Source organism: Rhinolophus hipposideros (assembly GCF_964194185.1).
Source record: "Rhinolophus hipposideros genome assembly, chromosome: 20".
NCBI lineage: Eukaryota > Metazoa > Chordata > Mammalia > Chiroptera > Rhinolophidae > Rhinolophus > Rhinolophus hipposideros.
This window is the reverse complement of record NC_138066.1, coordinates 51,372,457-51,395,160: the sequence shown is the minus strand read 5'-3', so window position 1 is coordinate 51,395,160 and position 22,704 is coordinate 51,372,457. Positions and strand designations below refer to the sequence as shown.

The window sequence follows — 22,704 nt, the reverse complement described above, 5'->3', positions numbered from 1 at the left end:
CTCCTTCCACAGCCTGGGAAGGGAGGCGAAGTGGCTTTTCCCTCCGTGCCCGGAGGAGGGCGTGAGCGTGCCAGCAGGTCTGCACACTGTGGGCTCTCAGCCCCCTCACACCTGAGTGACTGGGCTTGAGTGTTCCTGCACACGCACCCTTCCGTTTTATTGTGAGTGCCCGTGTAGGTTTTAGAAACTCCCCGCCCTCTCCCTGTCGCTCTCGCTCTGCCTTTCTGCAGGCCCGTTGGCTGCATTTTGGCCCTGTCATTGCACTGCCTAACTTCTTCCCCCCGTGGGAATCGAGACAGCTGTGATTAGCCTACTGAGTGAGTAATTAACAGGCGGGCTGACCCTGCTGAGTATGGCAGGGGTGGCACAGACCATCCTGACCTGACCCCCGATCCACGCCGGCCCAGCCACACATTTGGCTGCCTGTTCAAATGTGTGAGGCTGTGTGTGCTCACACGAGTGCACGCCCAGCACCCAGCAGGCGTTGCCACCCAGGGAAATGCTCTGTAGGGTCTATGGATGGCGAAATCCAACAGGTGTGTGTGTTCACGTGCATGTAGGAATACTCACTCATCACTGAATGACAGAAACTCATCTTAATTGGCAATTACGCAAAATTTTGAAACATCTCAGGTGGAAGACATTGGAGGTTTGTAAATGGCTTTTGTCCATCGAATTGGGCTGGAGTGATGGGGTGGGGGGTGTTGGGAGCCGGAAACCGAGCCTGGACCCTGCTCCTGGCCTCCCAGCGTGGGACCAGTATGGGGGGGTTGCTTGCTTTCCGCCCCTCCCACTGGCAGAGGGGCCTACTCCCCAACCATCGGCAAAGCAGAATCAACCCAGGGGGTGAGGCAGGCGGACGCGAGAGTGAGCCAGTGGGAGCAGGGCCGGCAAAGTAACACGCTGCTGTCAGAGGGCCAACCCGGGCCAAGTCAGGGCCTCCCATCGCCCCCAGGGAGCCTCTGTGAGGGCTTCCTGGGGGCTGCCCTCCAGCCGGGGAGGGGCGGCTGGGCTGTGTGCCCGCCTGTGGGAAGACCAGGCTCCTGGTACTGACCCTGCCCTGGGAACTCTTCAGTGGAAGCCCCTCACCACCGTCCTTGAAAATACCTGTTCGAGTGTCGCGGGGCTTCCATAAAACATAACTACGGACTGGGGGTTCAGAACAACAGGAAGTTATTGTCTCACGGTTCTGGAGCCCGGAAGGAAGTGCAAGCTCGAGGCCTCTGAAGGCTTTGGGGTGCGGGTGGTGTCTTCCTGTCTCTTCCAGCTTCCTCGGCTGGTGGCAGCATCTCCCCCGGCTCTGCCTCTGCCATCACATGGCCTTCCTCTCTGTTCCGCTTCCTCCTGATTCTTGTAAAGAATCGGTCATCGCATTTCAGGTCCAGCCTAATCCCGGGTGGTCTCATCTTCAGTATCTTAAGTACATGTGCAAAGACCCTTCTCCCCAAATGAGCTCACGGTCTCAGATTCCAGGGGTATCACTTGGACATAATTCAACTTACTGAAATGTCCAGCGGTTTCAGTTTTGGTTCCCCTGTCCCAGTTGTGCCCCCCCCGCCAGCACCCGGCCCCCTTCTTCTAGCTGCGCCTGACTACTGGCAGGGCCATGGCTGCAGTCAGCTTTGTGGAGCAGCACTCAAATGGGCAGCAGAGAGCAGACTAGAGAGCAGGAGCCCCCCAAGCACTTCCCCACTCCTGCAAGGAAACCCCAAGTTGGAGGAGGGGAGTCAGGACTGTGGCTGAACCAGGCTGGGGACACGCCGTCCTGTGTGGGAGCCCTTCACCCCCTGATGGCTCTCAGGCAGCCTCCCAACTTCTCTGCACCTCAGCTGGTCCTTCTGTAAAATGGGGATACACGTCAGCACCTGCCTGGCTCCAGCGGACGGGGGAGTAACAGTGCTGGCACGACCTCTGTGCTTCCGCAGTGCCAGCCACCGGCCTGGGCAGTGAGCATTTGTGGCGTGTTTGTTGGTGGACGAGCTGGAAGTTGAATTTTGCTGTGGCTGGGACCTCGAGCCCTGAGATTTACTCGAGGGCCTCTCAGAAGCCGAAGCCGGGCTGCGTCCCCTGTCAGAGGCTTCGACAGATTGAGGAAAGGAGACCAGCCGGCAGTAGGTGACAGAGACAGCTCTGCTCCAGGTGCTCCCTGCTGACAAATGCACACTCTCACCGCACGTGTGGAAGGTGGTGGCCCCGCAGCCAAGCCCGCTCAGGGACGATGTCGGGACGGAAGGGAGGTGTCTGACGGGGGGCCCAGGCCAAACGGCCCAGCCCTCACCCAAGGGGGGCTTTGGCCTTGGGTGTCGGGGGTATGGGACCCCAGGGGGGACCACACCACCCCTCACCTGGCCTGTGACTCTGACCAGGGAACTGCCATAGGGAGACATGTCCTGGGCTTGGAGCTGGGAGAGGGGCCTCTGGAACTTTCTGGAAGTGTGGAAACCTGTGTCCTCCAGAGTCCTGGGATAGCCGAGGGAGGCAGTGTTGTCCTGGCCCCGCAGGCTCTGGACGGGGGCGGTTGGCCAGGTGATTGGGGGGGCAGGCCTCCTGGGAGCCGTCACCCCCCCAGGGCAGCCTGCAAAGCATCTGCCCTGCTGACACTGGAGCCAGAGTTCTTAGTGTGGGAGGCTGTCCTGTGTGTTGTACGATGTTTAGCAGCGTCGCTGGCCTATACCCACTGGGTGCTGGCAGAATCCCCCAGTTGTGACCACGGGAAATGTCTCTAGGTGTTGCCCAGCGTCCCCTGGGGGCAAACCAGACCTGAAATGCACCCCACATGCATGACATTCAGGCCGGCCACCCCAGACTTTGTCGTGCCCCAGACTGTTCATCTGGCTGTGGGGACATTCCCAGCCTTTGCCCCAGCTGTGGCCCACTGGAGACGCCTCGAATCGTCTCAGCTCACTTTATAGGAGAGGTTTCAAGGCCCCTCTTCTGGGTGGTGGGAGAGCAGGAGGCTTTGAGGGAGGAAGACCCTTGGCTGACGGTTGGCCCTGCCCCTGCCGTCCACAGGGCTGGGCTCCAGCAGGGGGCTGTGCTGTGGGGACAAGAGCAGCAGGCAGAGGTCAGCCTCCCGGCTACACCGTGTCCATGTGGGGTGTGGGGCAGCACGGGCCAGAGACCACGTGTGAGTTACTGCAGCTTCCTCGGTTAGGATGGAGTCCCCTGAGGAAGGCAGGTAATGAAGGTCCAGGAGGGAGCTTCCAGCCTAGGCAGAAGGTTCCAGGTGTGGCAGGGAGGGCTGGCCCAGGCTGGTGTGCCCTGAACAAGTGCCCGCTTCTCAGGCCACTTGTTTATGAGATGGGGATCATGGCACCACCTCTCCAGAGTCACAGGGGACAGGAAATGTGACAAAAAAGGAGGCCATTTGTAAGATGCTCTGAAGACATTGGGAACCCTGGTCCCGCAAGGCTCGTTCACCCCAGCTCACTGTTGTTCCTCCAGCTCAGCTGGATGTTATTAACCCGTGATAGCAGGTGAACAGCACGACCCACTCCAGCGGTAAATCAGGCACAGCCTTAGCTACACCCAGGAATTCCAGCAACGCTGGCAGAGACCCACAGGGGGGCTGCTTGTGGCTGGTGGGGGGCGTGGGCGGTGTCCAGCCGTACTGGGGTGGGGGGAGCCCGTCTGGGGTGCTCAGGCTCAGGCTTCCCAGTCCTCTGAGCCTTTCCCTTTGTCCTCCTTTCCTCATGTGGCGCCTGCTTTCCTGTCCTCACAGACATGCCTTTCCCACTTCTGGAACACTCCAGCGTATTGATGTCAGACTCAAGGTCACCAGAGACTAAAGAGTTAGGTCTGGAGGAGAGCTCAGGCTCGGCTTGTCCCTGCTTGCTGGGTAGTCAGGCATGTGTACGTGTGTGTACATTTGTGTGCGCAGTGTGAGCGTGCACATGTGCACGTGTACACGCAGTGTGCTGTGTGTGCGCATGTACTCACGTGTGCACACGTGCCCACACACTTGTATGCATGCTGTTATGTGCACTGCATGTTTGTGTGCACTTGTGTGAAGAGGAAAGAGCCCACACCTCCTGGAAACCTCTCAAAACCCCGGGCTCATCCCCTGATGACATTGCTCATTGCCACTGCCCACTGGACGGAGCCCGTGGGGGAGGTTACTGGACATCTGGGCAAAGGAGAGGAGAAATGAAATAACTGCCAGATTTGCAGCATGTTACCTGCTTTTATTAAAAATCAATGGCACGATCACACATCCTCCTCTGTCTTACTTAAGGGATATCCACTGCACGGGAGCGGGTGGGGGCTGGGCCGGGGGGAGGGGCCCTGTGTGCGGCTCTGCTTGCAGCCACACTCCCCCCTCCGTACAATAACCCACTCATCTCAGGCCCATCAGAGCCGGGATTTACGGCCGGGCCTGGGACTGCCTGCCACACGTCTCTCTCCGCTTTATTCTTGCTATTTATCACACGGGCCCTGCCTCGGCGCCAGAGGGACAGTTAATCAAGGCAGACTTTCTACCTTGTCATCTCGGGCTTCTGCTGGGAGAAAATGTGAACCGTAAAATTAAAATCATGGGAACTGGGGAATTGGCAAAGAAGCCGGGGGAAGAAAGAGATTTCCCAGCTCCCTACCCCAACTGCAGACACACTGAATACTGAGCACCCAGGAGCCCAGCCCTGTGCTCGTTTCCTCTGCCCGCCCAGGGCCAGGTCCAGGCCCTGCCCTCCAAACTCCCTCCCACCCCGTGCTCTCCGCCCTCTGTTCCTGCGGCCAGAGCCTGCCCTTCTGGAGGAAATATGGGTAACAGTCATGGCTGCCAGAGAGAAACAGGTGATGAGCTCCCTAGGGGATGAATGACCATACGACCTGGAATCTGATTGCAGGGAGAAGGGGCAGGTGCCACCACACAGACAGCCTCTCTGGGCCCCCGCACGCCACGCCTGGTGTTTGGGATGAGGTCCCCTGACGCAGCACCGCCCAGGAGGCCGCCACAAACCAGCCCTCTGTGACCCCAGAGCTGGGTGTTGGGGCCGCGTGACGGGGGTGACAGTGATTGGCAGCTTCTGCTCAGGGGTGCTGTGGGCTTTCCTGCCCCGGCACAGCCTCCCTGCACTCATTATTTATTTAGTCATCTCTTTATGATTCTGGAGGAGTCCCGGGAGAAAAGGGAGCTGCGGGGTGGACAGAGCCACCCCAACCCCCGGGAGGAGCCTCGAATGAACGGTGCTCACGTGGGCAGCTGTCAGTCAAGGCCAGCCGCCTCCTAGGCCTTAGGAACCCACTGAGTCATGTCGGACCTCTGGGGACAGGGCTGCCCTGACTCCAGGGAGGTCTGCCTGGCGGGGAGGGGAGAAGGGAGGTGTGGGAAATTGGGAGGGCAGGGGGCTCAAATACCCTTAGCCTCCAAATGTCCCTATTAAGAAGGGGAGCCAGGCCAGCCTGGGGTTGGAAGTCACAAGGACAAACAACCTCAGTGTAGACATGGTGGTCTGGGCCTCCGTTTTCTAATAGAGTTGATCCCCGAAGGGTAGAACCGACAGGGTCCCCCTTCTTTTACCCCCGGCCCCCCAGAAGACAAAAGCATCACTAGGACCTGGATAGAGTGTGTGTGGGGGGAGGGTGGGGAGGCAGCAAAGCGAGCTGGGGAACTTGACCTTCACAAATGGACCAGCAGCTGCGAATCAGGCCAGAGGCTGGACTGTGAGGGTGCCCCCTGCCCCCTTGTCTGTACGTCTCCCTGGCCCTCTCTCTGACCCTGCTCTGCCTCTAGACACATCCAGGGACTCCCCTCTGCTTGGCCACACACACGCGTGCATACAGCCCACACGCACATGTCAGAGTAAGCTCCCCCTCCCTTCTGCCCCGCACAGAGGCTGTTTTGTGGCCTCGGGGCAGCTGCTGAGGGATCTGCCTGCCCCCGAGCGGGTCGTCCTTGGGCAGCACTGTTCCCCTTGCGTCTTAGCAGTGCTGGCACGTGGCAGGTGCCCAGAAACCTGCTGTGGGAGCAGTTGCCCACATTCCTAGGAGAACCTACCCGCTGTGTGTACCTGCCCGGCATGGAGAGCTCTGTGTTGGCCCCAGGGAAGCCAGGAGCCAGGCTGTTGGGGAGGGTGCTGGGAGGGGGGACAGCAAGGGAAAGCGTGATTGTCACTTTTGTGCTTTCGAACATCCGAGACCACGAGTGACATTTCTGTGGGTTCAGAATGCATTATGTGATTTAGCTGTTGTCATAGATTTACCTTCCTAATTATGTTTGGCTTAGAACAATGTTAAAATTGTTTTGCATTCCCTGAGTACACAGAGCCGGGGCGTGGGAGGAGGTGGCTGGGGACGTGCACGGTGGCAGAGGGAAGGCACTCGGGATTTGAAGGCTTCAGGGATGAGCCGCGTGCTGTGACATGGAACTGCCTGTGCAGAGAGGACGGAAACAGCCACGAGCTAATGTGGCCACTGCCACCGAGCAGAGCCCGAGGGACCTGGGCACGATGGCCAGTGTCGTACCTACTGTGTGCTTGGTACTGCGCCGAGCACTTTCCTTGAATTGACTCATTTAAGCCATAGCCACCCTGATGAGGTGAGTTCTGTTGTCATCCTTCCTCTACAGAGAGGTGAAGTGGGGCACAGTCAGGGGAAGCCAGTGTCCGCAGGTCACAAGCCCACGTGTGGCTGAGCCAAGCTCGAATCCTCTGTGATACGCCATCTCCAGGGCGACAGGGGTTATGAGCTAAGCCAGTTTCTTCAGGTGGCTGGGGGAGAAGGTCAAAGGCAGGGGGTGTCTTACCCACACGAGTCTCCCAAGGAAGGTGTCTCCTCCCCCCTGTGCTCCCAGCCCTGGGGAGCAGGGAATGGCCCCCTTGCAGAGTCCAGTTATGTTCAAGATTTCACCCCACACCTCTCCAGGTGGGAAATACTGGTATGAAGGAAGCCGGCTGTGGGGTCTGAGGTCGGATAAAACCTGGGGGGCCTTTGGGGACCATGAAGTGCACATGCTTTCTTTTTGCTTAAGGGAAACTTACGTTTCCAGAGGTGTCACCTGCCTTGGTATTTTTGTACATGGATATAGGTGCTTTTCCAGTTAGAACGCGCATTTCTCACTTGCGTGGACCAGAGGCTGCTTGGAGCAGACACAGTCATTCTCTGAGTCCCACAGCCCCAAAGCCCATCTCTGAAGAAACAGTTAGCTCCCCATCAATAAGATACAGGTCTCCCTCAAGTTCAGATTAATATGGATTTGAAGCAACGTGAATTTAATCCGCTCTTTCCTAAGTAAGATACAGAAGGACTCTGGGCCCTTTGGCCCTTTGGCTAATCCCCTGGGCAAAGTCAGACAGCCAGAACCAGGGGTGCCAAAGGCAGCCGGGAGCTGTCATGCTATTCCCAGTTTCATCCAGCCTGGGTATTCCCGAGAGCGTCAGACAGGAACAGAGCTCGTGACCATGGGACTGAGCCGTTAATCTTCTGTGGGCTGGTCTGCAAAGCTGCAGGCTTCAGTGCCCTTCTGTTGGCTCTGACCAGGTTTGTAATTTCTGAATGCACGGGGCTGACTGCTTACTGCGTTTCTGATTCCACATTGTCCAAAAGTTAACCCGGTTCCACTGTCGGTCTGACTGCCTGTGGCAAGACGCCTCTCCCCAGTCTCTGTCAGCACTGAAGCGTTTGCTTTTGGCAGGCAGATTTGGTTCTGAGGTAAGTAATAGGCAGCTTGGTCGACATCCTATGACGAGGCCCTGCCTGGCATGCTGATGTGCGCCCCACTCCTGACCCCCAAATACTAAAACCTGCAACAGCAACCCCACTGATGGGCAGGAGAGCAGCTACCAAGATCCTCCTCTAGTTGTCAAGGCAACACCGAGGCTGTTGAAAGCCCTCGAGGATAGGAACGTGCCTTTGCGTTCTCTGGCCATGCTCGGACCTGCCTGGAAGCCATGGACATGCGTCACTCAGCTGGCACGTTTAGGGGCGCAGGAGGCAAGATGCCTGGAAGAGGGGTGGCGGGGTTTTAGTTCCACCCGTGACGTGAATGTTGGGAGTTTTACCCTGGTGGAGAATCTGCAGAAGCCCGATTTGTTGACTTCAGCCTGTCCTCGTGTGTGCAACAGATTTCCCATCTGGGTAGGTGGGGGCCCGGCCCCCCAGGCTCCCAGCTTTGTAGCAGTCGGTTCTTGCTGCGTGACCAACGACCCCATCAGTCAGTGGCTTAAAATGAAAGCTTACAGTTGGGCCTCATTATTTGCAGAAGGCGTGGACACGCGCAGAGTAGCAAAATTCTGCCTTGTCCGATGCCGGTGCTGCCGCCTTGGGTGGGACCAGGGGACGGCTCTGCCTTCTTGTGTTGGCTCGTGCTGGGAGCAGGTGGGCCATGTGGCCACAGTTCTCGCACTTGTGTGCTTTTTGTTGGTGATGGGCTGGTTAATACGGCCCCCGGTGCAGCAATGACGTGCTTTCGGTGCGCCCAACTGCAAGCAGGCTGAGGCGGGCCCCACGGAGCAAGCGTGAGTGTCAGGCAGCGTCAGGCCGAGTGAGTGCTGCTGGCCAGTCGGTGTGCACGAATCAACCACGTGCCTTCAGTGAGGCGCCCCGAAGCAGGGACACACAGAAAGTGGGCTGCCGTCTGGACAGGCCCACGGGAATGTTGTGTGATGCTTCAGCCCTTGCTAGTTCATGGTCAGCGAGGACCGTCTGGAGTGTATGTAACTGCAGGAGTAACGAGAATGGCTGGCTTCCTGCTCGTGTCTGCAGGCGGCTGCGTGGGCTCGGCAGGTGCTTCTGCCTCGAGCTGTGGGTTGGCCGAGCCTGGCTCCTGGCTCGGAGGTGGCTTCAGCCTGCTCATGTGGGCTCATTCCATGTTGACTGACGGTCAGCAGCTCCCCAGGGAGCTCTTCTCCTGGCCGTGGCAGGGCCACAAACCCAACACACGTACCTAAGGGCCTCTGTTTGCATCTGCTAACCTCCCACGGGTCACAGCAAGTCACATGGCCACGCCCACTGTCGAGGGGTGGGGACACGGGGGGCATGAACACTCCAGGCCACGCCTGGACATTTGTCGTGGGGAGGCTGTCCAGGTCAGTTGACCTGAGACCTAGAAGTTGGGACGGGGTGGGGATGTGGCAGAGGAGTCCTGGCCCGGAGACCAGGGAACCAAAGGGCAGGGGGCGGCCTGGGGTGGGGGCGGAGGCAGCCATGCCTGGGTTGTACCTGAGTGTCCTGCTGTCTCTGGGGAAGCAGTGCTCCAACAGGAGAGCTTGGTGGCCTCACCCACACCGTCAGGTCCAGGACGAGCTGTATGGTGACATGGAGGGATCGCTGGGTGGGAGAACAACAAGGCAGGTTAATTAATGTGTGTGGGGGAAGCAAGAGGAAGGCCCGAAGCTCCGTGTTCTCAGTGTTTTACTTAACAACGTCTTTCGTGGGTTTACCGAGTTAAGCGTCAAGTACAGAAGTGTAGGGAGCCTGCCCTGCACGTCGTGGGCTAGTCCTACCCACCTACTTGTCTTACCGAGAGGAGGTGCTGGGTGTCAGTTAGCCACCTTTGAAAGCTTGTACTGCGTTTGTTTTTTAATTTTTTTCCTTCCCCTGCCTAAGGGCATCTCTCTGGTTCCTCATCAGTAAACAAATCCGTTCCCTCCACATCTGGGACGCGGGCATTTGATTCCAGCATGCGTGGGAAGTGGGGAGCATAACAAGTTAATTGTCCTTTATTTCCACTTCAAACAAATAAGGTCATGTTTTTAGGTCGAACAGTTTGCACACAGAAAAAGGGCCGTGAGTGACTGTTTAGAAATGGACATGAGCTTCGGTGGACGCACAAGGACCCCGGCATCCCAGGCGTGGGGCACGGGCGTGAGTGGCTGCTCTGCGAGCCAGGCTGGCTTCGGTGGCCCAAGAAGGGACGTTCCATGTAGACGTTTATTTCTATGAAAAAAGCGCCCCACCAGTGATCCCACTTCTGCAGAACTGAGGGCAGGGGCTCAGATATCTGCACACCCGTGTTCACAGCACCGTGTTCACAGGCGCTAAAAGGTGCAGGTAACCAAGTGTCCATCGACAGGTGACGTACAGTGTGGTCCATCCAGACGGTGGAGTATTACTCAGCCCTCAAAAGGAATCCTGACTCCCGCTGCATGGATGGACCCCGGGGACGAGATGCTCGGTGAAACCAGCCAGACACAGACGGACGAGTACTGCATGACCCCACTTGTGCGGGGTCCCCAGAGGAGGCCCAGCCATAGAGAGAAAGTAGGACGGTGGTGCCAGCGGCTGGTGGGGGCTTGGGGTGTTGTTTAGTGGGGACAGAGGTTCCATTTGGGAAGACGCAGACGTTCTGGAAACAGTGGTGACGCCTGCACAACACTGTGAGTGCCCTTGCTTACCACTGGACTGGACACTTAAAATGGCTGAGATGGCCCTGTGTGGACGGGCTGACAAAAGTGCTGTGACCAGAGGCTCGTAGGATCCCAACCGTGTATTTGCCCAGGAGTGATGGCGCCATGTTCGTTCACACACTCAGTGTCTGAGGCGACCTTACAGGACACACGTACCGTGAACAGCCTGTGTGTCCGGGGGCGGGGACACGGGCGTGGGGGCGTGAACAACGGGGAAGGCTGCCCAGGTCAGTTGACCCGAGATCTGGTGGTTTACACAGGTTCCATTTCACAGGCCTGGGGTGTGTCATCTGGGCCCCGGATTCTGCCCTCGTTTTCGTGCGCTAACATTTATGTTAAAAACTTGAAGTTTTTATTCTTGGCTGTAAAGAGCGCTTCCCTGTTGGATCTGGGACATTTCAGGCCGTCCTTCTGGCGGCAGATACCAGCCACTCACTCTCCGGTCTTTGACAGCTCCCCACCTTCTTTCTGGCAAAAGCCAGCCCGCGGGCGGAGCTCTGAGCGCCGTGCTCTGACCCGAGCCAGCGGCCGGCCCGACCTCGCGCCCTGCGTCCTTACGGGCGGGCCTGTTGGCAGATGAGAAATAATAGTTGTTGAGCATAGTATGAGGTAAATAATATTTATACTCTAGGAACAAAACTATTTTCAAAACTGTATTTGGCCTTGAAATCGCCTTTCTGGTTAAGAGTCCCTGGAAAAGGACAGTTAAATTATGGGTTGGACGGACTCATTCAGTGTCAACACTGGTTTCCGTTGACTGGCGTGTGGAAGGAGTTTTCAGTCATTACTTTCCACTTTTTTTCTTGCCTGAATTTTTTTTCTTGGATGAGGTTTCGGACAGGCTTAGTCTCCCGAGTCTTTCCTGCTCCTGTAAAAACGATGGTTATCCAGGGGCTGGGCTGGTGTCGCACAAACGCCTTTCTGAAGCCAGAGGTCGTGCTGCTGGCCCAGTACAACACTGGGCAAACCCGGCTGGTGCCGTATCTCCAGGGAATCGGGGCGGGGGGGACCAGCGTCCCACCACGGGCCGCCTCCTGTGGGGACCATCTGGTGGCTCGTGTGGTGCCAGAGCCCCACATCCTGTGTCCCCCGTCTTTCTCTCTGGATTCCCAGAGCCCAGCTCCCAGGTCAAGGTCCAGGATCTGTGCACCGGGCCTGGGTTGAGCAGAAGCCTGGGTACACAGATCAAAGGCCGTGCTTCAATTTTAAATCCTCTGTTTCCTCCTGAAAGCAAAAAAAAGTGCAGGGATCATGGGCCCTGGAGCTGGAGCCGATCCTGGGTCACAACGTGAGAGACTCCAACACGATGCCAACTTTCCCAGCCTTAGTGTTGTCATGTGTAAAATGGAGCCCTGGTCCCCACGTGGCAAGACAGTTGGAATGGGAGTCTGGCTGTGTCTTACCTGGTGCTGGGCAGGTGCCTGGGAAGGAGGCTGCCGTGAGGGGGTGCAGATGGTGACGATGCGGGAGGGGGGCGCGGGGAGATTGCTTCTGCTCTCTGGTCCAGGCTGGCACCTCAGGTGGAGCCAGCCTTGCAGCCACAGGCAGCCGGCACCACCCCGGCTTCTCAGTAAAGTTGCTGCTGCCTGCGGGCCCGACGAGAAGTGGCAATCCATCCAAACTCCGGCCCTTCCATCGTGGGCTTCCGCCTTGTCTCGGATCCTGGATTCTGTCTGGGCCACCCTCTCTTTCCCACCTTCCTCTCCTTACTGCCACCCCTTCCTTGCCAGTCCCCTGTCCCCATTTCCTTCTCTGTCCCTCTCCCCACAGGGGATGGTCCAAGGCCAAGGATGGGACTCGGTGTGGGGTGGAGCTCTGTGGAGTAGAGATGTCACTGCTGCCTGGGGGCCAGGATGACCTTCCACTGTGCCGGCCGCTGGCCCCTCACTGGTGTCTGTGCAAGAGACAGCCAGCGGCGGGAGCTCCCCCTGTGGAGTTGTGAGCGTGTGTGCGTGTGTGTGCGTGTGTGTGCGTGTGTACGGCAGGTGCACCCAGTGGCTGCTTGTTGTAGAGATGGTGTTGGCATCAGCAGCACGAGGGGGCAGACACTGGGGTGGGGGGCAGTCACTGGTGGGAGTTGCTGGGAGGCCGGGGAAGAGTCCGGTTGGGTAGGAGCTGTGGGCAGCTGAGGATTTCCTGGTTCTGGGAAAGCGAGCTGGATGGAATGTGCGGGAAGCTTCATCTACCTTCTCAGTGGATCGCAGTCATGGGTCACGTCGGGGGTTGTGTGGATGATGGTGGCACTGAGTTCAGAGGAGCAGGTGGTCCCTGACCACAGAGGTGCCTTTTTAGAAAGAAGGGGAGACTTAGATTAACAGAAAAGCAGACGGGCCTCTTGGCAGGAGAAAGGACGTGGGTGGGGCAATTGGGGTGGAGCCCAGGGGAAGGACCCGGACACAGTTGAGACTAGACTGGGAGGGGCCCGGATTCCGGCCAAGGTGCTGGGTATGCAAGGTGGGCTGTGGGCAGCCCAGGCCTGGATATGGTGGCCAGGGGTGAGCTCTGCAGGACAGCCACCACGAGCCACTGCAGTTCCACTGTGCCTCAGACAGTGACGAGTGTCCCTCGGTTGTCCCCTCCAGCTTGGCAGAGGCTCCAGGGTAAACCATGTCTCCCAGGTACAACTGTGGAGACTGCATCATTTGTGTGGGTGTCTCTGGGGGTTATTAGTAACTACAGGAGCAGGAAGGGAGGGAGAAGGGGGTGCATTTCAGTAGACAGCTGTGAGTTGGACAATAAAGTTTGCAAACTCATCCTATAAAAAGTGCTCCATCCCTCATTGCTGAATATCACTATGGTCACCTTCAAAGTCCTCCCCTTGGGAAGCTATGCACTGACGCCAGCGCCTAGTCCACCCTTCAAAGCAATTTTGGAACTCTTTTTCTGGAATGGCCATCAGAGCTATCGTCATATTACCCTTGATGTCCTGAATGTCATCAAAATGTTTTCCTTTCAATATTTCCTTTATCTTTGGGTCCAGAAAGAAGTCATTGGGGGCCAGAGCAGGCCAGTAGGGAGGGTGTCCCAATACAGTTATGTGTTTACTGGCTCAAAACTCCCTCAGAGACAGTGCCCTGTGAGCTGGTGCATTGTCGTGATGCAAGAGCCATGAATTGTTGGCGAAAAGTTCAGGTCGTCTAACTTTTTCACGCAGCCTTTTCAGCACTTCCAAATAGTAAACTTGGTAAACTGTTTCTCTAGTTGGTACAAATTCATAATAAATAATCCCTCTGATATCAAAAAAGGTTAGGAACAGCGTTGCAACAAGTTCATGAACTTCATTCTCAGACATTATATATCATGGTGGCCACCCTGTGACTACTCTTACGGCCAAGTGGGAGAGGGGACTTGGACTCTGTCAGGGCAGGAGGGTGGGATGCCCGGCCATTAGAGGTCTGGCAGGACACAGCGGTTTCGTGGCTGCCACGGCAGGTGGAATGTCAGCCATACCCAGCAGGCTTGGTACCGTGTCCTGGGGACGTGGCCCTGCCAGCGGCCACCTTTGTGAACAGAGCAGCTGGGAGGCAAAGCAGCCTCACGGACGTGTGTGTGCACGCATGTGTGCACGTGTGTGCCTATATGTGTGCGTGTGGGTGTATACGCATGGGGGTGTAAGAGTGAGCGTGAGTGAACGTGTCCAAGAGGCAGCTGCGTGCCCTCTCTTGGTCTTCCCTCTGTGCACGTGGGTTCTTGAGTGTTCCCGGTGTCTCATCTTTTTAGGGCCCTAGCTACTGGAGCAGCGCCCCACCCTGAAGGCCTCATGTAACCTTAATGACCTTAAAGGTCTCCAAATAGGAATGTTGGGGGTGGGCCTCAACATAGGTTTTGGGGGGACACAATTGAGTCCATAGTGATGGAGGCAGAGGAGTCAGGGAGAGCCCCAGTTCCCAGCCCGGGCTCCCAGATGGGGGCGGGGGGCAGCTGGGGTGCAGATGTGCAGTCTGAGACAGGCATAGACTGCAGCGTTCCCTCCTGGCCCAGCCCAGCCCTGAGTGCTCGTCCCTGGGGACCCTTCCCAGTGCTGCATTCCTCACCCCCCACAGCTACACGGGAATAAGTGTGTGTGAGGCTGGGCCACATGCTGTAGCTCTAGAGGGTGGCCCAGGCCTTCGGGGGCACCATCTGAGTAAGGGCCGCCCTCTGCACACTTGGTGTGGGGGCCTGCACAGGATGCTGGGGGGCTAGAGATTCCAGAAGGAAACGTGTGTCTGCTGCGAGGCTGGACCGAGCCCTCCCTCCTATGCCTACCCAGCCTGTCCCCAGCTGCTTCCCACACCAGCTTCCTTCTGCGTGTGGACACCCGGGACCGCCCTGCCCTCTGGTCTTCAGAGGGGCTTCTCGTTACCTCTCCTCGCCCTGCCCAGCCACCCCTTTCTCCCTGGGGCCCCCCCAGAACAAAGCGTGTGAACAAGGCCCTCCATGCCTCTGCTCTCCCTGGGTCCCCGGCCCGGGTGCAGCCAGCAGCCTTTACACTCCCCTCCCCTCTGGTCAGGGTTGGATTTTAATAGAGCCCTCAGGGCACAGCTGGCTCCAGACGTTGCTCAGCTCCTGACAGTGGCCGTGGCCTTTGATGGACAGGTGACGAGCAGGAGCCCATGGCAGAAACAGCATCTCAACAGCATGTTCTCTCCTCCCCCTAAAGCCCCGTGAGGGGGTGGGGAGGGAGGGAGGGAGGGGCTTGCAAGAAGCCCTAATGAAATGAGATGACATGGTTCCACGTTGACACTTCAGTTTTTCCTTCTGCTTCCTTTCTTTTTTCATTATTCTGGCCCTGCCTGAGGGGTGTGATTCTGTCGAGAGGAGCTGAAATTGTGCTGAAATTGTGCACGAGGAGGTGTGTGCAGATGGGGCGCTGGCCATAGGAGGGGACTGTGGAGTGACGGCCAAAGTGGACCGCTGGGCGTGGTTCCTTCCAGCTTGCGGGGCTCTGTGTGCTTCCTTCCTGGGGTCTCCACCACTTTGTCTCCCTGTCTCCTCCTCACTTCCCTCGTCTTCCCTCTCCCTCCTCTGTCCTCCTCTGGCCCTGAAGGTGGCCCCTCGCCCAGGAGGAGGGGAAGGCATTGCTGCTGCTGCCTGGGGCCATGTGGCCGCTGGTGCCTGTCGGATATACAGGGTGTGGAAGTCCTCGGCGTCCCCTGTCTGGGGTGCTGAACCCACATTCCCCAGCCCTCGGCCTTGTGGCCCCGCTGCCCCGTCCGTATCCAGTGCCAGCCACGTATGGTTTGCGCCTGGGCTGCAATTCCAAGCTAGGCTCGTGCGCCTCTTCCTGATTTGGACTCAACACTGTGCTTTCTTCAGAGCAGAGGGGCTGAAGGTGATGTCATGGGGTGGGCGTGGCCCTCGGGCCTGGAGGGGTCCCCTCACTGGGCCGCTGGGTGGGCTCCTGCCGAGGACCCCCAGCCCATGTCTGCAGGAGCTGAGGGGTCCCACCACGTTAGAGGGGCAGTCCACACAAGGCCACCCTCACTCTGACACCAACTTCAAGTTCTGGGGGTTCCAAAACCACCCTCAGATCCAATATTTGTCTAGAAGGACTCACAGAACTCAGAAAGGTGTCATACTCACAGTTAGGGTTTATGACAACCAAGCAATAGAGTAAAGCCAGCCAATAGAAGAGGCCCATGGGGGGAGTCCAGGGGCGTGAGAACTGGGGGGCTTCGTGTCCTCCTGTGTAGTCAGGACAGCGAAGCTTTCCTGGCTCTGCCCATTAATTGCTGTGCCCATGAAGACCCCCCCCCACATACCCCAAAACCTTTAGGAGCCCCTGGGCCCTTCCTCCTGGAGTGGGGCAGTGCAGGTCACCCTTCCCTGAGAGGCAGGAGAGGGCCTGGACGGGGCTGGATGGGGCCCGGAAGCCAGGAGTCCAGGGGACTCCGCACACCTGCCAAGGGCCCCCGGCCCTGACTCGGTGCCACGCACGTGCTCTGAAAACCCTGTAGGTGCACAAGTATTGTTTACAACGGCATCGTATTTAGAACACACTTGGGATTGTTCCATTCCCACATTAAGGGGTGTTTTCTGAAGCGAATCGTCAGCCGTTTGTTGTTTAAACATCAGATTTGCCTGAAAGGAGACACACCTGTTAACCTGGTGTCTCCGGTGACTGCTAGATGGAAGGAGCCAGAATGCCACCCGCGTCTGGAACGCACATGGAAGGAGCCATGCCCTCACATTCCTTGGTGCTTTGCGTTTTGCAAAGTGCTTTCACGTCTCTGGTCATATGTGACGGTCACTCACTCCAGGAAGGGGCCTCCCAGGTGGGACATGAGTCGCTTTACCCCATGTGGGGACAAGGACACTGAGGATCAGAGATCAGGGGTTCCCCAAGCTCGTGCTGTCTCGAGGTGGCAGAGCTGCCACCTCTAGCTCGGGTGGTCATGTCCCTCCCACCCAGCAGACATGTTACCCACACGCAGAAGTCAGGGCTCGTGACAGCTATTTGTTCCACAGAATGTGAGTGTAATTGCTGTAAATTAAAGAAGCACACGTTGTAGCTGGGCTGTGACCTCCTCTGAGTTAGCAGAGAGACGGGTTCCACGGCCTTGAACCTGCCCCCTGGTTCTGCGGAAGCGCCCCCAGCCTGTGGCCAGCCAGCCCCTCACCTGTGCAATGCCCACTTTGTGGCAGGTACTCCTCTCCCAGGTCTCTTCTCAAGCGGCAGGTCTGAGCAGAGTGGAGTGCCACCAGACTTTCGGGATGCTGTGAGCACTTGGCATGGCCCCTCCCAGCTCTGTGTCTTGGTCCTGGCCTGTCCCTCGCTGTCCACCTCTGATGTTCTCTCTTGGTCTTCCTCCCTAAGAAGCAGGGATGTTGGTGGGGGGCTGAGCCACATGTCCAGCGACACCCCTGAGGTGGGGGTCAGTGTGCGTGTCTTCTCGTTCTGGGCCACGGGAAGCAGGCCCCCAGCTGACACACGGCGTGTCACTTGATTGTAACAGGTGAGCAGCACTGAGCAGCCTTCTGACCCAAGAGCCTCCTCTCACGACATCAGCAGGTGTAGTTTGGACCCTCCTTTGCCAAGTTGCTTTAGGAGATTATCTGATGGAGGAAAAATGGGGCTGGGCAGGTACTTCTCTTTGCTGTAGACAGAGCTCAGCTGACTTTTAGCTTGGAAAATGCATGTGAGCATGCATGGGGGGCGGGGGCTGTGGGGAGGGAGAGGCGGCCGCGGCCGCCCAGCTGGATGAAGCATGGGGCATCCCAGAGACTCTTAAAAAACTTAAAACACTGGAAAACACACAGAACGTAAAAGTTACCCTTTCAACTGCCTTTAGATGTCCCGTTCAGTGGCATCAAGTACCTGCACATTGTGTGCAGCCATCCCCACCGTCGTCTCCAGGACTTCCTCATCTCCCCAAACAGAAACTCTGTCCCCTTGAGGCACTCACTCCCCACCCCTACCCCCCCAACCTCCCTCCTACTGTCTGTCTCTGTGACGACCCTGGGGACCTCAGAGAAGTGGGGTCTTATGGTACCTGTACTTCTGTGACTGGCTGATTTTATTTAGTAAAATGGCAGAATGTTCATTCAGCAGGGGTCAGAATTGCTTCCTTTTTAAGGCTGAATAAATACTTACTGTATGGAAAACTCGCATTTTCTTTCTTAATCTGTCCACGGACACTGGGGTTGTTTCCACCTTCTGACTGTCGCGAGTAATACAGCTGCCAGCACAGGTGTCCAGGTGTCTGTTCCTGTCCCTGCTTCCACTTCTTCTGGGTGTGTGCTCCAGAGAGGAACCCTGGGTCGTATGGTAACTGTGTGTAGCTTTTTGAGGACCCTCCGTACGTTTTCCACAGCAGCTGTAGCACGTTACGTTCCCACCAGCGATGTCCCCGGGTTCAGATTCTCCACATCCTCCCAGCACATGTTCTCGTCTGTGGTTGATGGAAAGAGGCCCACTGGCTTTGAGTCTGAACTCTCCTTGGCTGGAGGGTTCCCTGAGAGAGACGGTGGGAGTTTCAATCCCCAGGAAGAAGCCAGGCCACGGCTGGTCCCGGGAAGGGACAGTGATGGAGCCCCGGGTGTTCTCTCTGAGTTCCGCCTGCAGGAGTGAGTGTGTCCGCCTCTGCCCAGGGTGTGCGGAAGGAGGCAGAGGGGCAGGCGGCCTTGGCCTGTGGTGGGGGTGCCATGAAACCAGGAGAAGCCCCCGCCTGCTATGCACACTGCCTCTCTCCCTGAGCTGTGGAGTTGATGCCTGCAGCAGAATCCATGGCGCTCTCCTTTCCTACCACCTAGCCGAGTGCCTCGCTGCTTTGTGAGCTCTGCCAGGAGAGACGCCCACCTTCTGCAGAGGTGGAGAAAGTGGGAAAGGTGGGGCCACCCTCTTCCCTCCCTGGCATGGGAACCATGCTAAATCTTGCCCAGGGTTCCTGTGAGGAACCTGAGTTCTGCCCAACCTGCCAGCCAGGTGTAAGAGAACCTGCCAGCCAGGTGTGAAATGTCTGCCAGCCAGGTGTGAAGTAGCTGCCAGCCAGGTGTGAAGTGTCTGCCAGCCAGGTGTGAAGTGTCTGCCAGCCAGGTGTGAAGCAGCTGCCAGCCAGGTGTGAAGTGTCTGCCAGCCAGGTGTGAAGTGTCTGCCAGCCAGGTGTGAAGCAGCTGCCAGCCAGGTGTGAAGTGTCTGCCAGCCAGATGTGAAGCAGCTGCCAGCCAGGTGTGAAGTGTCTGCCAGCCAGGTGTGAAGCAGCTGCCAGCCAGGTGTGAAGTGTCTGCCAGCCAGGTGGGAGGCACCGGAGTCCCTGCAACAGGCTGTCCCTGGTCCAGCTTGCCTCTCCTGAGTTTTGTCTCGGGGGACTTTTTCATCTGTGTTGCCTTAGATTATAAAGGTCTCAAGAGCCAGCTGTGCTGGGAGAACCAGGGGGTCGCATCTAGGCAGACAAGTCTGGGCTTCTGAAATGTGAGCCCGGCCTCCCAGCAGGAGGGAGTGCGGGAGCGCAGGCCCCAGTGCCCTCCTTCCTTATTCTCCTGGGATCCTCCCCAGGGCCCAGCGGGGCTCAGGTGAGAGGGTGCTGTCCTCCGTCACCAGAAGCTGGGTCTATTACTGTCTCCAGCCCTAAAACTAGTGGCTGCCCTTCAGGGGTAGTGGGCCGGGAAGTGCGAATGGGGATTCTTTGATGCTGTCTCTGTCACACATTGTGAGTGACAGGTTGGGATGGGGGCCTGCTTAAGGAGGAGGCCTGTGGGCTCTGAGGTGGGCAGAGCAGGAGGGGGGGGCTTGGCAGGGGTTCTTACCAGGGCACATCTGGCCAGGAGCGAGCCCCCAAGGGCTGCAGACGCAGGCAAGCCACTGACGCTGGGGCCCCTCCTGGATGTGCTGGACCTGTCCCTTGGCAGGCACCTGTGGGCAGCTCTGCCCTCCTGGGCTGGCACGACTCTGTTCTGGCACCACCCATCCGAGAGTAGGGCAAGAAAGGGGCGGGGGTGGCATTTTCCAGGTCCCTCCGGGAGCCCTGGGGAGCAGAAACCTCAGGGTCCGACCTTGGCTGGGTGGTGGAAGCTGGCCCCAGCATGTGTGGGGCTCCTGTTGAGGTCTGCAGCATGCTCGGGGGACCCCAGTCCCACACGCAGCCTGCCCTTCGGGGAGCCCCCTCTTTGGCCCACTCTGGGTGACATTCTGCCTGCTAGGGCCTTGCCTCTTTGCAAGCCGTCTGGGCTTTAAAGCAGCACCGAGGGTCTCTCCTGCTTTCAGGGCTGCAGCCCAGGGACTGTGGCTCCGGCAGCCGTTGCAGGCGGTGCAGTGTGGCCTGAACTTCTGAGTGGTCTCGGGGGCCATTGGAGCACCCAGACTCAGATCCCTTGGCTGAAATTGCAGCCTGGCAGCTGTGACTGCAGTGTGGTTTTATCCACGTGCAGAGAAGGCCGTGGGCGCCAGCCGTTTTGTGTGTGTGTTGGCAGCTGGGGAAATTGGTGCCTTGGGAGCCCTCTGGGGATGGAGGGTAGGACCATGCCGGCCTCTCCTGCTGCCAGGCAGTGGCTGAGTGCCTTCTGGTGGTGGGCATTTAGGAGCTGCCTGGGGAAAATGGACAGATGCAGGCCCCATCACTGGTCTCAGCGGGAAAGACACGCCTCTTCTGTCGTGCCTGCCCTCCCTGGGGGTCTCTTCCTCTGGCAGCAGTCCCTCAGCCTGGCCAGGCTTCCCCTGGATGTGCCTTTGCTTTCTCAGAACCCATGGCATGTCCCTGTGGAGCAGACAGACAGACAGACAGACAGACAGACAGACAGACAGACTGGGAGACCAGGTGGGGCAGGAGGGGTTAACTGTGACATAAACAGGCAGTGGTGTGTGCATATTGACATATATCCTAAAGAGGAGGGGGTGTCTTCATTTGGAAAGTTCTGTGCATGAATCCACCTTCCTATGGAAAGAAAGAAATTATTCATAATTAAAAAGTAAGAATAACGTGGTGTGAAGGAACTCAGCTGTATATTATCTGGAAAGGAGGGGGCAGGGTGGGCAAGCTATTTTTAATGGTCTCCGTGGCAACAGAGATTTTGTTTACAGTGATTTTTTTTCCCTCTTGCTCTTCAGTAAGGCAATTGCTGATTTGCAATTTATTACAAAATGCTGTTGGCAAGTCCCTGCTGTTGGCAGCAGGACCCTGGGGCCTCGGGGTGGGGGCTCTGAGGGTGATACCTGAGCACGTGGGGTCCAGGGTGCCCGGGGCAGACCTGCATGGCTCAGGCAGGCAGGGCCTCCAGACGCTATCTTCCTGCTGCCCGGAGCCAGCCTGCGTCCCCTGTGCCCGCCCCGTGCCGGTCCCTGCAGAGGGGGCACTGTGTTGCCTGCTCTCGTTGTACAGCTTCAACGTGCCCCTCTGTGCCCACCGCACCTGCTCCCCAAAGCCCCTCAGCGCTCAGAGCAGATGGGCAGGTCCCAGGGTCGCCACCTCCAGCACGTGCGAGGCCTCGGGGCCAGTTGCTAAGGGCACAGGGCCCAGGGCTGCCAACGGTGCTGCAGATGGCATGGCAGCTGTGTGCCCCATGGAAGCCAATGAGAGTGGCCGCTAGCCAGGCCCCGGGAGGCTGGTGCAGGCTGGTGCGTGCAGGTGCGAGTTCTTCCTGGGCTGGGGGCTCGAGTGGGCTCGCTGGGAGCTTGCCCAGCACCCTCCTACCTCCCACCTACCGTTCAGGTGTGGACCGGCCACAGGGAAAGGAAGCTGGTCTTTGGTCTCTATGGTTGTGACTCTGGTAGCACCGAGAGCCTTCTTGCCACCGACCTTGGACTTGGCACACTCTAGGTGTGACCAGCCTGGGGAAGCATGAGGCGTGCAGTCCTTACTTCTGGGCAGGGGCAGGGTGTTTGGTGGCAGGGTGTTTGGTGGCTTCCTACAGGCTCCCGTGCTGTCCCATCTGTGGACCCCAGTGAGTGGGTGTCCTTTGTGGTGTGGTCCCTCCCCACATGCCCCGGGGTTCAGTGCTTTCCGGATGCCGCGGGTTCTTGAAGGAGAGCCAGACCAATGGCCGCCTTCTGCCCCGAGACTGAGCCTTCCTTTTGGATAATTCAGACTCTGGGGAGCTCAGCCTCCACCGCCATGGGTAGGTTCTCAGCTGGGATAAGAAGACATCCTGCCTGAAACCCGGGCTGAGCTGGAGGGACACGCGGGCAGCCGTCTCCAGCGACGATGGTCAGGGCTGGCAATCGCTTCGCTTTTTGTTTCAGTCTCTCTCCTTTTTAAAATTTCGTCTGCAAGTGGTATTTTCAAGCAGTTGCCCCTCCCTCATTTCATTAAAGCAGCAGAGCCTTCTGGGAAAATGTCCTGTTTCCTTTTTCCTGGGGGTGGCAGAGAGACAAGGCAGAGGTGGCCTGTTCTCCTGGCTGTGGCTGAGTGGGAGCTGGGAATCTGGCTGGGAGGGGAAGCCTGGGGGCTTGGGGTACACAGGGCCTTGGGGGTCCCCCGGCTGTAGGCAGGAATCACACACATTACACACACACTCACATACATTCATACACATATACACACGTGCACATCACACACATACACGCAACTACACACTTCACACTCATGCATGCACGCACAGTCTGTATATACAGACTTACCGGTGCACACCCCCCCCCCCATTTCTCATGTAATCGGCCCCACGATGAGCATTCATTCATTCGTGCGCCTGTCCACCAGGCACAGCTGAGTGAGTGCTCGTCCACTGCCCCTGAGGCCCGGGCTGGGGCTCATTCCCGGCTCTGGCACGTAGCAGGTGCTCGACGACTAGTTGTTGGGTGAATAAGAGAATGGATGCTCTGTCTCAGGCACCGTGGGAGACTGGAAACATATAAGAGAAGCTGCCTCCGGTCCTGCCCACACGGACTTACAGCCTTGTTGGGTCAGTAGGGGCTGTGGGGGCAACAGGCTTGCAAACAGGCCGGCAG

The 22,704-nt window shown here is 57.9% G+C and overlaps 1 protein-coding gene across 7 annotated transcripts in view; it reads left to right on the top strand.

The window, feature by feature from the left end:
* RBFOX3 (RNA binding fox-1 homolog 3) overlaps positions 1 to 22,704 on the top strand; it is a 367,870-nt gene that overhangs the window by 114,377 nt on the left and 230,789 nt on the right. The window contains exon 1 of one of the 7 annotated variants that reach the window (XM_081029628.1): positions 22,550 to 22,658. The exons of the other annotated variants lie outside the window; for them this stretch is intronic. The gene's annotated coding sequence lies outside the window, so the exon portion shown is untranslated. Of the gene's footprint in view, positions 1 to 22,549; positions 22,659 to 22,704 lie in introns of those variants that run through there. 7 annotated transcript variants of the gene reach the window in all.